At 40.8% G+C, this 16357-nt stretch overlaps 1 non-coding gene across 1 annotated transcript; it reads left to right on the top strand.

Annotated features, from left to right (window-relative positions):
• The first annotated feature begins 4536 nt into the window (after nucleotides 1-4536).
• LOC127223767 (U6 spliceosomal RNA) lies at nucleotides 4537-4639 on the top strand. Its single transcript, XR_007834650.1, has one exon. It is a non-coding gene; the product is annotated as a U6 spliceosomal RNA (small nuclear RNA).
• The last annotated feature ends 11718 nt before the right edge of the window (nucleotides 4640-16357 follow it).

The following is a 16357-nucleotide window of genomic DNA, read 5'->3' as shown; positions in this document are numbered from 1 at the left end:
CCTGCACTGACTGACAACCATGCCCAAAGGAAGAGGTGAGGACTCAAGGGAGGCCTGCTGTACTCCTAACAGACCCAAGGTTCCTGGACTCCCAATCCTCTTCCTTCTTTTGCCTCAAAATTCCTCTCCCATTTCCTTTTTGTATATGAGCATGGATGGGAGTTATTAATTAAAGTATGGGCAATTTGTCAGCGACTAAATTACTGAAGAAAATGAAGCCCCCATCTCCCAGAAACCATTAACTGCCAATCATCTTTCAGGTCGGGATGGAGCCCCGGGGTGTCTCCTGTGTGGGTCTTGTTCTGGTAACTACAGCTGCCTTGAGTTCTCAAGCACAAATGCTCTGTTATGTCAGAACACATCACTTAGCTGCACAGCCCCATCCTCTGGCCCCTGAGATGTTTCCTGGGGCTCAATGTGGTTGACACAGATTGTAGAGGCCAAGCACTCTACCACCTCTCAGCAGTTTGCCAGTTCTGGGTTTCTACACTGCTACTACATGCCACAGTCAGAAGGCTGAGGACTGCTGGGCACAGCACCACAACCCCAGAGTTCACTCTTCGTACAACAAATTGAAGATGTTGAGATTAGTGCAAAAGAAAAAAATGTAGGCCACTATCTCTTAATCAAAAATGAAACTCATCCATATAGATTCTTGCCCAAATTGGAAAAAGTCATTAATAACACATAACTACAGATTGCAAATAAGCTAAAATTATTATATAATCTGAAATTAAATTTTATTTACCAGTCAGTCCAGAAACTCAAACATCAATGGGGTTTTCCTCCTTGCCCTTACAAAATTATGTAGAAAGAAAAGGAGAAAGAAATGAAGGGGAAAAAAGGAAGAAAGAAGAAGAGAGGGAGAAAGAGAGAAAGGAGGACCTTGCAATAATATTACAATTTAACTGAGAGGAAAAAAATATATCTGACAAAACTCATGAACCAAACAGAGCAGCCCCCCCACCATCGCTGATATACCACACCAGCAAACAGGCAGAAAATGGAGCAATTACTGTGCACATATGGAATATTTTATTATCATTTATTAGCTGTCAAAGTGCATATCAATATCACCTAAAAGACAAGGAACCTGGAACAAGGCTGAAGCAGCTAGAGTCAGTCATCCATGGTGTGGGTCTTCATCGATTTTGCTGCAGCCCCAGGCTACTATCCTTGTGTATAAACTCCAGATTTGGGGGGCTAGTTGATTTTAACTGGCTTTATCTTTCTCCTAGTTTCTTCCCAACAAATAAAACCTAGCAGTTTTGGGATAGTGTTCAAGCCAAAGGACTTGAATTCAAGGCTCATATTTACCATTCTTCCTACTCAGTCAGAGGCTGGTGGGTAAACTTGTCTTGGTCCCCATTCTTCAAGCCATGCTCATCTCAGAACACAGAGACAAATAGGCAGTCAGAAAACCAGCAGCTAGAAGAGCAGACACTCCAGCTGCAGCTTCCATTAGCCTGTCCCTCCTGGGAAAAGATGTAAAGTGAGACATTCTTTGTAGTTGTTTTTTTTTTTTTTTTTCCCTCTTTGGGGGCCCAACACCCAGAACCCAAATAAATACATGGAGACTTATTCTTACCTGTGAATGCCTGGTCTTAGCTTGACTTGTTTCTAGCCAGCTTTTCTAACTTAAATTATCCCGTTTCTCTTTAACTATGCTTTGCCTCTGGGCCTTTTACCTTTCTTACTCCATGGCTCACTGTGTGACTGGGTGACTGGCCCCGGGCATCCTCCGCTTCTCCCTTCTTACTCCTCCCTCTTCTCTCTCTAGATTTCTCCTCATGTTTATTCTCTCTGCCTGGCAATCATGCCTATTACTCTCCTGGCTTGCTATTGGCCATTCAACAATTTATTAAACCATGCAAAATAACACAGCTTTACAGAGTTAAACAAATGCAGCATAAAACAATGTAATACATCTTTGCATCATTAAACAAATATTCCATATCATAAATGAATGTAACACATCTTAAACTAATATTCCACAATTCTTCTTTCTAGACCCACATTTTAAAAAATAAATTGCATTGTAGCTTTTATTTATTTGTTTGTTCATTATATGTGTATATGCATGCATTGCCATGTTATGTGTGTGGAGGTCAGAGGAAAATTTTCATGGGAGTTACATTAGTTTGGGTTCTCTAGAAGAACAAAACTTATAGAGTGGATCTCTCTATATATAGAAAGAGTATGGTACCAGGCAGTGGTGGCTCACACCTTTAATTCCAGCACTCAGGAGGCAGAGGCAGGAGGATCTCTATGAGTTCAAGGACAGCCTGGTCTACAGAGTGAGTTCCAGGATAGCTAGGGATACACAGAGATGGCATAAAAACTGTGGTCCAGCTAATCCAACACAAATAGATGGTTCAAAAATCCAGTAGCTGTGCAGTCCATGAGGCTGGATGGCTCAGCTGGTCTTCAGTATATGCTGGAATCTTGAAGAAGTGACCTCTAACGCTAGTGAAGGAAAGGATTTGCTAGCTAGATTGAGAGCAGGCAAAGAGACAACAAGCTTCTTTCTTCCACATCCTTTGTATAGGCTGCCAGCAGAAGATGTGGTCTAGAATAAAGGTGTATCTTCCCATCTCAAAGATTTGGATTAGAAGTGGGTCTTCCCACTTCAAAAGCTTTACTTAAGAAAAAAATTCCTCACACCAGCCATTTGTGTTTTAGTTCAGTTCAGATATAGTCAAGTTGACAACCAAGAATAGCCACCACAGGAGTCAGCTCTCTATTTCCACCATGGGGCTTCAGATACGCCCATGAGTATCCTCACCCACTGAGTCAGCTCATCCACCCTGACCAAACTGTGGAGCTTCGTGGTCATGAAAAGCTTAGCAACAGGAAAAGGCTTCTGACTGATCAATGATAAAAACTTACGTCAAATGCTATGAATCCAAGGCATTTCTAGCAGCGCTTGCCACTGTTGCATCTCAGTTTCACTGTGGACTTGATCCTGAATATGTGTCCCCTCCCCTGTTGGAAGCATCATGCTAAGCTATGCCAATGTGTCCTGCCTGAGATGCCTCAGCTCAATTTAAAACTATTGAATGCTGTGACGTAGACTGTCTCTTACTGTCCATGCAAAGATTTTGGCACCTGTAGAAAAATAATGGCTTAACCACAGAAAAAAGACTTCCATATTTCCTAATTTCATCCTCCAGCACAAGTATCAAATTGGTCTACCTCTGCATTATATCCTCTTAGAATGATTTTTAAAACTGCCATTTAGTTGCTAACTTATATTTCATTTTAAAAACTAACAAATGAATTTTGGATTAGAATGAGGAGAGAATTACAGTGGCTTAACATCTGGCCTTTTTTGGTATAGCTAGTATGACACCACATGTTAACAAGTATAGTTTTAAAGGTACAAAGAATATGGAGGGGCTGAAGTGGATAGGAGTGAGTACTTACTCAGGGGAGCTGAGTTCACTTCCCAGCCCTCATGCCAGGTGACTCACAACAACCTGTAAATTCAGCTGAGCTGCTCTCCATGGATACCTGTATTCATGTGCGCACGCACACACACACACACACACACACACACACACACACACACACACACACACACACAAATACACATAATAAACAATCCAAATAAAACATAAAAAAAAAAGAACCTGGAAATCTGGCTATGGCGATGAGTTCATATCATTGCTAAAACCAGAAACCAGGAGGATAAAGCAGAATTTTAAGATTGAACCCAGTCTTGGCTACACAGGTGAAGCTATGTCTAGAAGGACCAAACAAAACAGAATACAAAAATAATGAAATGGATAGAGGGTGATTAATAAAGAGAGAAATTATGCAACATTTTAAAGAATGTTTACTGTGTGCCTAGAGATGCAGACACAAATGCATCCTCCTTTTATAACTTTATTTGTTCAGAAAATAACTCAGAGAAATCAGGTTTATTTTCATGAAATGCAAGGTGAAACCAAGAAGCAGCTGCTCTAGCTCTTATAGGAAATTCCAAAGCTGATAGTGTAGATACTGTGGATGGGGAACACAGTCAGACCCACAGACTTGGTGACAACAGCTGGCTCTAACCATGAGGTCAAGTGTCTGGTAAGGTTTAAAACAACGTAGAAGTATAGAGATGAACCCACTCACAGGTTTTTGTTTGGTTTTGAGAAAAAGATAAATCTAAGAGAGATAAGGCAGGGATGGCATGTGAAGCTGGACCCTCCTGATTTCTCAGCCAATGAGGAAGTGGAGAAAGGGCATGTGTTCAGAACTGCAAAGCTTGTTCTTTGCACAGCTCTAAAACAACTGCCTCATTTTCACTATTATGTGTCCCTTGTGCTCTGATTATGACATGAAGATCTTTATTCTTGCAGAGTATGACCTTTGGTCTCCCCACGTGCTGTCATTAGAAACAAACACTGCCATGTCTAGCAGGGTTTTTTAAGACAGTGTTTTTACAGGGAATACAGGGATTCTGATAGAAAGGGTTAGCTGATCCTGATTGGGATCTCCTCTTTCTTAGAATAAGTTGTATTCAAACTAGAAAGAAATCAACACTTGCTTTTGCAGCACACATACTAAAACTGGAATGACACGAAGATGATTAGCATGGACCCAATGTAAAAATGACATGCAAATTCATGAACCATTTCATACTTTTTTCTTAAATATATATTTAAAAAACTGGTAATCAAGAAAACAAATAACCCAAATTAAAAATCTGGTGCAGATGTAAACAGTGTTTTCAAAAGAGGAAACACGATTGTCTGAGAAGCACTTAAACAAAAGTTCAACATTCTTAGCCATCAGGGAAACACAAATCAAAACGACTTTGAAATTTTGCCTTTCATCTGTGAGCTATCTCTCCAACCCTAGAACTCTTATTTTTATCTGGATAATAACCCTCAGCCTTTCTTGAAGGTGCTTGTGACAATGTGACTGAATTCTGAATAAGAAATCAGTAGAACCACTGCATGGGAGTACAGCATATACTAACACCGTCTCCCATAGCTGGTCATTCATTCATTCATTGTGCCTTCCCTCTCAGTCTCTGGTTCTTGATTATCAGCCATGACCTCTAGCTATTGATTGTATCACAACTGGCTGGAAGCTTTGCCCTTCAACAGCTAGAGCATCCTGCTTCTCTTCCTTCTGGGAATGAGGAGCATTTGCTCCTCTAACACTTTCCGATGAACAGCGAGCCCAGATGCCCAGGTAAACACCAAGGAGCCATTGTTCTATCAAGCATCACTGAAGCTGACCAGGTTTGCAGCCTGCCCTGGCTGCCTGCTCACACCTCTGTGAGAACCTCTATGAGACTGGACTCCAGCTCAGAACTTACAAGCATGTGGAGCATCACTGTCTCCTGGCTGACCTTCTTTCCAGGATCTTGATACGGTATGCCTTTCTTCAAAACACACCTGTTTAAAAATGTAGTCCCTAAAATACCCCCAACTAAGAACTGAACACTCTATCCCTTCAGATCTGATCCCCCTTGGCTACTGACCCCCATATAAAACAAACTGAACTTGGTCACATGCCACCTCTCCAACATTCAAGCTGTTAAACCTTCCCAACAGTAAAACACTTCACTATACAGTTGTTATACATTATGTTACATTATAACTAGGTTATACTGTTGTCAGTATAGCTCTGGCCAGTTAGTTACAGATCTATCTTGGCTCAAAATATCTGCTTTCCTAGTATTTTCATATGGACTCTGTGATGGAAAGTAGAAGAACTAAGTACAAGAGGCCTTTTATGAAAATTACAATTTGCCCTTGGAGTCCAGTTAAAGCACTAAGTTCTTGTATGCACGGAAGTAATTACATTTGGTTTTGTGTGATCAAATAAACACAAAGGGGCTGTACAATGTCAACTGAGAACAAGGTTTTTTGCTTTTCTTTTCTTTTTGCTTTATTATTATTTTTTCTTATTTTACATATTGATCCCAGTAACCTCTCCCTCCCACCCTCCTATGCCCCCCAACCTACCATCCTGTCCCATTCCCCACCCACTCCACAGAGAGGGTGATGCCTTCCAGGAGGGATCATCAAATTCTGTCAAGTCATTTGGGGTAGGGCTTAGGTCCTCCCTCATGTCTCTAGGCTATAGGAGTATTCCTCCATGGGCATTGTACTCCTTAAGTCCTTTCATGAACCAGGAATACATCCTGGTTCCACTCTCAGGGGTCCCTTAGACTGCCCAGGCCTTCTAAATGAGACCCACTTTCAGAGGGTCTGGGTTGGTCCTATACTGGTTTCCAAGCCATCAGTCAGGGGTCCATGAGCTTCCCCTTGTTCAAGTCAGCTGTCTCTGTGGGTTTCTCCAGCCTGGTCTTGACCTCTTTGCTCATAACTTCTCCCTCTCTACAATAAGATTCCAGGAGTTTGGCTCAGTGTTTAGCTGTGGGTATCTGCTTCTGCTTCCATCAGCTACTGGATAAGGGCTCTAGGATGGCATATAAAGTAGTCATCGATCTCATTATCAGGGAAGGGCATTTAAGGTAGCCTCTCCACTATTGCTTAGATTGTTAGTTAGTAGGTCCCTGGATGTTTCCCTAGTGCCAGTTTTCTCTTCAAATCTATAATGGCTTTCTCTGTTATGGTATCTCTTTTCTTGTTCTTTTCTTTTCTTCCCCTAACTCAGTCTTCCTGGTCCCTCATGTTCTTCTCTCCCCTCTTCACCTTCACTTTCTCTTAACTCCCTCTTCACTCACTGCCCCACCACTCCCAATATGCACAGGAGATCTTGTTCCTTGGTCCTTCTGTGGAGGCCCTTGTATGTCTCTCTTAGGGTCCTCCTTGTATCTTAGCTTCTCTGGCCATGTGATTTATAGGCTGGTGACCCATTGCTATATGTATTAACTCTGTATATGAATGAGTACATACCATGTGTCTCTTTTTGTGACTGGGTTACTTGACTCAGGATGGTTTCTTCTAGTTCCATCCATTTGCCTACCAATTTCAAGATTCCATTGTCTTTCTCCACTCCATTATATAAATGTACCACATTTTCTTTATCCATTCTCAGTTGTGGGATATCTAGTTTGTTTCCAGGTTCTGACTATTACAAAAGTGCTACTATAAACATAGTTGAGCAGATGTCTTTGTTGCATGAATATGGATCAGTTGGGTATATGCCTAAGAGTGGAATTGTCGGGTCTTGTGGTAAACTAATTCCTGAGGAACCACCATACTGATCTCCAAAACGGCTGTACAAATTTGCACTCCCACTAGCAGTGGAGGAGTGTTCCCCTTTCTCCTCCCCAGCATAAACTGACATTGGTGTTTCTGAATTTAGCCATCCTGACAGGAGTTTAAGTTGGTATCTCAGAGTTGCCTTGATTTGCATTACCCTGATGGCTAAGGATGTTGAGCACTTTCTTAAGTGTCTTTCAGCCATTTCAGATTCCTCCACTGAGAATTCTCTATTGAGTTCTGTACCCCACTTTTTAATTGAATTATTTGGTGTTTGCTTACTAGCTTCTTGAGTCCTTTGTATATTTTGGAAATCAGCCCTCTGTCAGATGGGGGTGGTGGTGGTAAAGATCTTTTCCCACTCTGTGGGCTGCCATTTGGTTTTGTTGACTGTGTCCTTTGCCTTACAGAAGCTTTTCAGTTTCAGGAGGTCCCATTTATTGTCAATCTCAGTGTCTGTGCTACTGGTGTTATGTTCAGGAAGTGGGCTCCTGTACCAATTCTTTCAAGGGTATCTTCCTTGTGGTATTGTGAGTATATTTGCCCCACTTTTTCTTTTGGGTTTTGGTTAAGTGGGATTATCTATTGCTTATGATTTTTTGAGTGTAGTTAACTTCTGAAGGTTGGAGTTTTCCTTCCAGAACTTTCTGTAGGGCTGGATTAGTGGATATGTATTGTGAAAATCTGGCTTTGTCATAGAATATCTTGTTTTCTCCATCTATAGTGATTGAGAGTTTTGATGGGTATAGTAGTGTAGGCTGGCATCCATGGACTCTTAATGTTTGTAGAACATCTATCCAGGACCTTCTGGCTTTCAGAGTTGTCAGGTGTAATTTTGATAGATCTTCCTTATATGTTACCTGGCCTTTTCCTTCACTACTCTTAATATTCTTTCTTTATTCTGTATGTTAGATGTTTTGATTATTATGTAGCAAGGGAACCTTTATTTATTTATTTATTTATTTATTTATTTATTTATTTTTGGTTGAGTCAATTTGGTGTTTGGTATGCTTCTTGTACTTTCATAGGCATGTCCTTCTTTATGTTGGGAAAGTTTTCTTCAATTATTTTGTTGAATATCTTTTCTGCACCTATGAGCTGGGCTTCTCCTTCTTCTATGCCTATTATTCTTAAGTTTGGTCTTTTCACAGTGTCCCACATTTCCTGGATGTTTTGTGTTAGGGATTTGTTGGATTTGAGATTTTCTTTGGTTGATGAGTCTATTTCCTCTAGTTTATCTCCAGCACCTGAGGTTCTTTCTTCCATCTCTGTATTCTGTTGATTATGTTTGCATCTGCAGTTCCTGATCATTTACCCAGTTTTTCTATTTCCAGCATTCCCTTAGTTTGTGTTTTCTATATTTCAGTTTTCAGGTCTTGAACTGTTTGAATTTTTTCCTTCATCTGTTTGAGTGTTCTTTCTTGGCTTTCCTTGTTTCTTTAAGATATTTGTTCATATCTTGCATTTTTTTTCTTGGTCTTTTCTTCTATTTCTTCCAATGTTTTGTTTGTTTTTTCTTCCATTTCTTTAAGGAAATTTCTCATAAATCATCCTTGAGGGCCTCTATCATTTTCATGAAGTTACTTTTTAGCTCATTCTTTTCTGTGCTATCTGCTTTGGTGTGTTCAGGTCTAGTTGGTGTAGAGTCCCTAGATTCTGGTGGTGTCATACTGGTCTTTCTATTGTTGAGTGTTTTCTTGTACTGCCATCTTCCCATTGCTTCTTTCTCTGGGTGCAGGTGGAGTCTCTCTCTCTCTCTCTCTCTCTCTCTCTCTCTCTCTCTCTCTCTCTCTCTCTCTCTCTCTCTCCTGCTCTCCTGGTGGGTGTAGGTGGGTCAGGACTTCAATGTCAGTAACTCTGGGTAATCCAAGCTCTCTTGGAGGTCTCTCAAGGAGAGGCTGCAGCAGGACCAAGGATGTGGGGAAGGCAGGCTCCAGATGGTCTCATGCAGAAGGCAGGTGAAGGGGCCACATGGTCAGGTGAGGGCAGGCTCCAGATGGTCCTGCATGGAGGGGCGGGTCCAGTATGGGCAGAGGAGACCCAGGAAGTTCCAAGGAAAGGGTAGGTGTGTTGGACCAGAGCTCTGACCCAACACTCACCTCAAGCAGTGAGCCCAGCAGGGCCAAAGATGAGGGGAAGGCAGGCCCTGGATGGTCAGGCATGCCAGAGCAGGACCACTCAGGCCAATGGTGTAGGGGGGGGGGAGGTCAAAATGCAGAGCTGACCCAGGAAGTTCCAAGGAAAGGATGTGGGGGGATTCAACCTGGACTGGTTCCAGACTCAGCTCATGCAGAACACAGTGGAAGAAGCCCAAGGGTCAGGTGAGGGGAGGCTCCTCATTGTCCCTTGTGAAGGGGTGGGTCCAGTATGCGCAAAAGTGACCCAGGAAGTTCCAAGGAGAGGGTGGGGGTGTTGAACCCAAGTTCTGGCCAAACACTTACCACAAGCAGTGGGCCCAGCATGGCCAAGGATGAGGGGAAGGCAGGCTCTGGATGGTCCAGAGTGCCAGGGCAGGACCACACTGAAGAACAAGTTTTAAATGTAGCTTCCCAGGGATGTCTCACAAGAAATACTAATCCAGTGAAGAGGAAAATAGGAGAGTTTGCTACAATTTCATGCTCCACAATTGAGTGTGGAAATCCAATGGAGATGTAAATTATTCTTCGTCTGCAAGTTTGCTACTGGGATTAAAGAAACATTAGTAATCTGGAGTCCCTAGGAGCAAAGGGTAAAACTACATTTGGGCCATTCATGCTGTCACTTGACAATCCTTCTGGGATCCTGCAAAGAAGCTGGAAGGGAAACATGAATTGCCTAGGAACACATGAGTTTCTTGTGGGGATTAAGGTAAAATCATTATTGATTCTGAAATCAGATAGAGAAGAAGCAGCAGCAGAGAGAAAGAGGAGGATAGATTCCTTTTGTGCTGATCCAATATGCACCCCTGCCTCATGGGGAAATCCTCCTCTTCCTTGTTCTTCTGTATGTCTAGACATCAATGCTTTATGCCTTTTAAACATGGGGTGTACCTCAAATACATCAGGCAATGGTTTCAACTTGTCTGGTTCCTTACAGTCAGGGCCTAGGTGCAGTGTCTAGAATAGGGCCTGCCAATTTGCTTTAATAAACAAAGTAATTCATTTTATCACTTAAGTGAGTACAAGAGTAGTATACATTTCCATACAGAAAGAAGTTGGTTATGGCAATGTAAAACCTGTTTCTTTTGATCTTTTCTTCAAGACAAAAATAAAGCAGGTCGAATCATCTGTCCATGCTTTTTAGAAGCATGTTATTTTAGGAACATGATTCATGGGGGAAAAAAGACCACATTCGTGTAAAATGTCTGTCAGTGCTATAAAGTTCTGTGGTATTTTGAACACTCCTTCTTTCTACTTGAAAACTGTATCTTGAAATCAATTCATATTATTTTGGGTTCTCCAGAAAACAATGAATGAAATGCATTTATCATCTCTCTATCACCTACCATTTATTATCTGTCCATCAACCATTATCTACAATCTGTATATCTACCAATCAGCTGCTATCTGTCTATTTATCATTTAGCCAAATCAATTTATTATAAGGAGCTGGCTTATGTGATTGTTGAGACTGACAAGTATAAGTCTTCAGTATGAACCAGTCAGCAGGGAGAAAGAAGGCAGGCTAAGGCCAGACACTCACCTCTCCTGGTGGGGGCAGGCTGCAATGTGGCCCTGGATAGTTTGGGGCTGCCCCCTGGTCTCTGGGGGATTTGGTGGCCTAGCTACAGTTTTAACTCACTATTTTGTTTTCTTTTGGTCAACTGTCTTCTCATAACATTATTCATACAAATTAACATTTAGAATTGCTATGATGAAAGAAAAGCTTGTAATTGTGACAGAAGTAAATGAAGTCATATGACCTTCAGACTTCTTGATCCAGGGCTCTCTCTAATCTCAAGACCAATCTTTATGATCTGTAGTCATAAATGCTGTTCTTTCTATTCAGGAAGATTGAAGGTTACTTGTAAAATGTGAATAGTGTGAATAGTACAACAGACCACAAACAAAGGCAATCATCAGTCAAACCAAGAGCAGACAAAATAATAAATTGAGTAAAAAAAAATTGCAAATGTATACCGTAGGATCTGACAAGCCACCAAAGCAACAATGACAGGAAGCACACTGGCTTACAAAATTCAAAATACCCACAGGATTGCAAAACAAGTGAGTTGCTTAAACACTGGTACAGTTATTTGTGCCATCAATGAATTTCTTCGGGTATCTGGTATGAGAACACAGTTGATGAAAAAGTATTTTCAGCAGTCCCCCAGTGGGCACAAGGTTATGGGACTCTTAGGCCATTTCTCTTTATAGTCCCTGTACTTAAGACTATTTGTGTGACTCTGCACTGCAGGTCTGTGGCAATAACAGGAAAAGCCACAAGAGTAGCAAAGAGTGCATTTTAACAGAGAGTCTAAAACCTAAAGGTAAAACCTAGACCTTAAAAGGGGTGGGGGGTGCTCATGTTCAGCAATCCCTCATCAACATCTCTTTAAGTTTGGCAAAGCAGACTTGTGCTGTTGATTTATAGCACATTCATTTGCTCCAGTAGACAAAATACAGATACAATGATGTTTTGTAAAATTTAAGAAAACTGAAAATATTTGTGGACTTATCCAAGATATTTTTCCTTAGAAAACAATTTTAGCTCAGAAAAATTTATGTAGCAATTACTAGGAAACTCCTACCTAATGCAGTCATGTTTAGCAGAAGAAAACACACAAAAACTAAAAATCTCAAACTATGTAAGTTGAAACAAGGAAAGTGCCTTGTAGCAGCTGAAAAACAAGATGTTGCAAAAAGTGATATCTTTGGAGGAGTGTTTGGTTGGCTCAACTGTGCAGTGCTGGAAGTTGGTAAGTATTGGAGGCAATCTTAACAATAATAGTTTTACAGATTCCAGTATTATTGCAACTTGATTTAACACCACTGAAACTGTTGCTGGAAATCCATCATAGTTCCTTCTCTAAGCAAATATACCTATCTTCATTTTGGTTTTTGGTTTTATGTTTGTTTTAGTAAACCATGAATGCCATGGGCAGAGAGTCCAAAAGTAGCATCATGTTATTAAAGGACAACTTAATGTCAGGAAGAAATGAGATACAAATATATTTATGTTTTTCTGTTTTCCTGTCTTTCGAGAGATTATTTTTATGAATTCTAAATCTCTCAGTGGCTTTTAAATTCAGTTAGGTGTTCGTACAAATAGACCAAAAAGTTGAAACTGAGTTTGTATCGCATAGCTCCCTGCAGATATCTATCTGAGGACTGTTCAGGGTATCATATGGCTAGACTTTTCCTGGGAAGATACAACACACACATTTACTCACCCAAGATAGGGAGGGCATTACAGATCAAAGTACTACACAAGTCCAATCTAGTGAATCAATGACTTTTATTGGGGTTACTTTCAGGAGTATAGGTGAGTGGTTACTTATAGAAGCCAAGTTAACTCAAAGACAGCTGCCCCACCAAAGCCCACCCCAGCATGGGAGACAGCTCACAAAGCTAGGAACCTCGGGTACACTGCACAGCCTACAGGCAGCGCTCAACAGGTTGGAAAATGTCCTTTCCTCTTCCAGGTACCTTTTCCAATCTCAGTCTGAATTGGCATTCAGCTCACATGAGAGTGACCTCAGCAATCCTTCTCCCTTATTCTTCCGAGGGATCTGCCTAGTGAATCTGGTTAGTTTCAGGGACTTCCTGAAACTATTTTGAGTTGTTTACTTTCTGTCCTAGAGTTTCCTTACAGAATGTAATGTTTCAGTCTTAGAGGAAATTGATACACAACACAAGGAAGGATACAACTATGTTATACACAGCTGTCCTGAGCAGGTCTTCACATCCTGTGTAGGTCTGGAACAGCTTGCCACATTTCTTTTTTTCCTCTGTATAAAATCTAGTCTAGAACTCTTGGAATAATAATTAGTCAGAAGGAATGTTTCCTAAGTGGACTACTTTGTCATGTCTTATTTGTGATTTAGACTTTAATGTGTGTGTGTGTGTGTGTGTGTGTTTGTGTGTGTGTGTGTGTGTGTGTGTGTTTGTGTGTGCATGTGTGTGGTGTAAGCACACATGCTACAGTGCATATATAGATGTCAGAGGACACTTTGCAGCAGTCAGTTCTCCTTTTCTTTTATGTGGGTTTTCCCAGGATTGAAGTCTGATCATCAGGTTTGGCCACGAGTACCTTTACTCTTAGAACTATCCTGTCAAACTTGGATTTGTGAGTTTGAGGAAAACTGTAAGTTGCTGTTTTCAAAAATAAGATTTAAAAAGATTTTCCTAGCATATTAAAGAGTCTGTTGCTATTGAAATAATTGAGGCAACACACTAAATAAACTCAGTGTCCTTCATGGAACTTGACCCTGAAAGTGTCAGGGAGGCACACTATAGAAATTGTCCTTAACCTAAAAGGATGGAGATCATTGGTCTCCCATAGCTGGAGATCTACTTAAGTCATTCACTATACTTTACTTTGCATTGTTTTGATATTATGAATCTAGATACTTCTTTCGACTACTCAGTCATTGCTGAATACTCTTTAGACACCATAAGTACCAAAAGGAGCTGTGACTTTCAACTAATGCCTTTGTCTGTTATACCTGAGAATGCCTGTTATACCAAGTTTGGAGACAGATAATGGCTTTTTTTTTTCTTTCTAAGAATGAACACATCACACAAGCATAACTAGCACATAATTATGTTAACACAAATATGAAGGAACCATATTCATCATTAGTGTAGCAACTGTTAAATGAGTGCCTGCCACCTCATTGGAATGGCTCAAAATTTCAATCTTCCAGAGTACACCCGTACAGCAGCCTGTGACTTCTGACCCTTTGCCAATGCAGCACTACCTACTCTGTGCTTTCTTTTACTACTATGTACTTTCCTGTCTGGCCTCCCTTCCCCCCATCCAGCCTACCACATAAAATGTTTGTGGATCAACACTCTGGAGAAAAATCCTACTGTTTTCTTATTTAGGAAACTCCAGAAATTCTTCAATGTTCTTAGTGACTTCTTTTCTGAGCCAAGCAACTCTCATCTTGGGATGCTCAACTTTGCTACTTGCAAAAGATCACCTCAGCTGGGTTTGTCGACTGTTTCCACCGCATATGAAGGGTTGAAGAGTACTGAAGGACCTTGTCCTGAGCACCCAGTTGCTCCCTTCTTGTTGTCTACAACACTGTCTCAATTACATACAAACTCTGGGATAGCTAGATGATATAGAGACAAGGGAAGACTAGAGAGGGGCCTTCCTTGATATGGCTACCTGGGAAACTCTTATTCCTACTAGGGAAAGTCTTTTCAGGTGTGTCTTGCTGTGGGAGGAGTACCTACACTCCTGTAAGTAATCCCTTATTTGCCCTCTGTAAGGAAGCACAATTATTGCACTGGTCCCTAGAGTGAACTTAGAGGTAAACATGCTGTTGATGAAAATTTCTGCCCTACCAGCCTAGTCCCATAACCACTTCAGCACCAAATAAAGACATAGACTCTATATTAATTATTAAACTGTTAGCTAGTGGCTTGCGCTTCTTATTGGCTAACCATGTCTTAATTATTAACCCATTTCTATTAATATATGTATTTCTACATGGCCTTGGTTTACTACAGAATGCCTGATGCATCCTCTCGTCCCGGACTCTACATGATAACTCTGTCTGCCTACCTTTCCCAGAATTCTCCTCCTCTCCCAGCCCTGCCTATACTTCCTGCCTGGCCAATCAGTCAATCAGTGTTTTATTCATCAACCAATAAGAGAAACACATATACATATACGGAAGGGTAACCCCTATCGCCATGCCATGGTTACTAGTCTCTTAGCAGAAGGTTAGACATTCCTTACATCTTCTGGGAAGAAATTTTAGCAACATTCACTTTTTAGAAACAAACACTTGTTTGATTTTTCCTTTTTTAATTTAAATTTGAAACAAGGTTGTTTTACATGTCAATCCCAGTTCCCTTACCCTCCCATCTTCCCCTAACACCCCCACCAAACCCCAGCCCATCACCCAGGGAGGGTGAGTCCTTCCAAAAGGAGTCTTCAAAGTATGTCACATCATTTGTGGCAGGGCCTAGGCTCTTCCCCATGTGTCCAAGCTGAGAAAGTACCCCTCTATGTGGGATGGGCTCCCAAAGTCCATTCATATACTAGGGATTGTATTGAGAAATTATCTTAGTAATTATTAGTTATATAAGCTTACATTGTTATAAATTCTTATATGTGGTAACCTATGTAAAATTAAGTTTATATTCCCTTCTCAGATGATTTATATAATATATTTTGTAAAATTTTTCCATTTATGATGTTTTATGTACATTATCCTTACCATATTTTATGTATGTATACTTTTACTTATGTTCAAGACATTTTGTTTATTGATACAATTTTGGGTATTTTTATTATGCTGCACTATACAGTTCTACCCCTGGTCAAGACATTTCTACTCTACCTCTGTTTTAGAGATTTACATATATATATATATATATATATATATATATATATATATGTGTGTGTGTGTGTGTGTGTGTGTGTGTGTGTGTGTGTGTATTGCTAAAGTAACTGTCCCTGCTTTACTCAAAGAAGTTTCAACCATTTTTATAGCTAGGTTCCTGAGTATTACAGATTATCTTCACCCATGTTTCTTATACATATGAGATTAGTCAGACAATATGCTTAATCTTCAAACACTTCATAGGCATACAGAACATGGCATTTAAATGTTTTAATAGTACTCCGTTGACATGAGACACTATTGCTCCTGACAGCACCATGCATTTCCCAAAAATATGTTGGGCACTGTCGTTGCTCCTTCTGGAGTCAATCCTTGCCTTGGCTAATGGCCTCTTGGGTAAAGAATTGTCCCCACCTCAACCATTGATTTGGACATGCTGTCCTACTGTGCTTGTGAGAGACAAACATAGAAGATTGCTGAACCTTGACAAGTCAGGGTAAGACAGCCTTTCTACCTCCCTGCTTCTGTAGTGGTCTGTCAGATACTCTAGACCTTAGCCCAAACTGGTTGCACTAACATTGCTGTGAGACTTTGGATGACTGTCCAGGTAGCCTGCTGTTCTGTCCTCACTGCACCGTTTGGAAGCTGCCAATCTGCACTTCCTCCTACCCTTGTG

This window comes from Phodopus roborovskii, unplaced genomic scaffold (assembly GCF_943737965.1).
Source record: "Phodopus roborovskii unplaced genomic scaffold, PHOROB, whole genome shotgun sequence".
NCBI lineage: Eukaryota > Metazoa > Chordata > Mammalia > Rodentia > Cricetidae > Phodopus > Phodopus roborovskii.
Note: the sequence above shows the minus strand (reverse complement) of the source record. Positions and strands in the feature narration are given on the sequence as shown.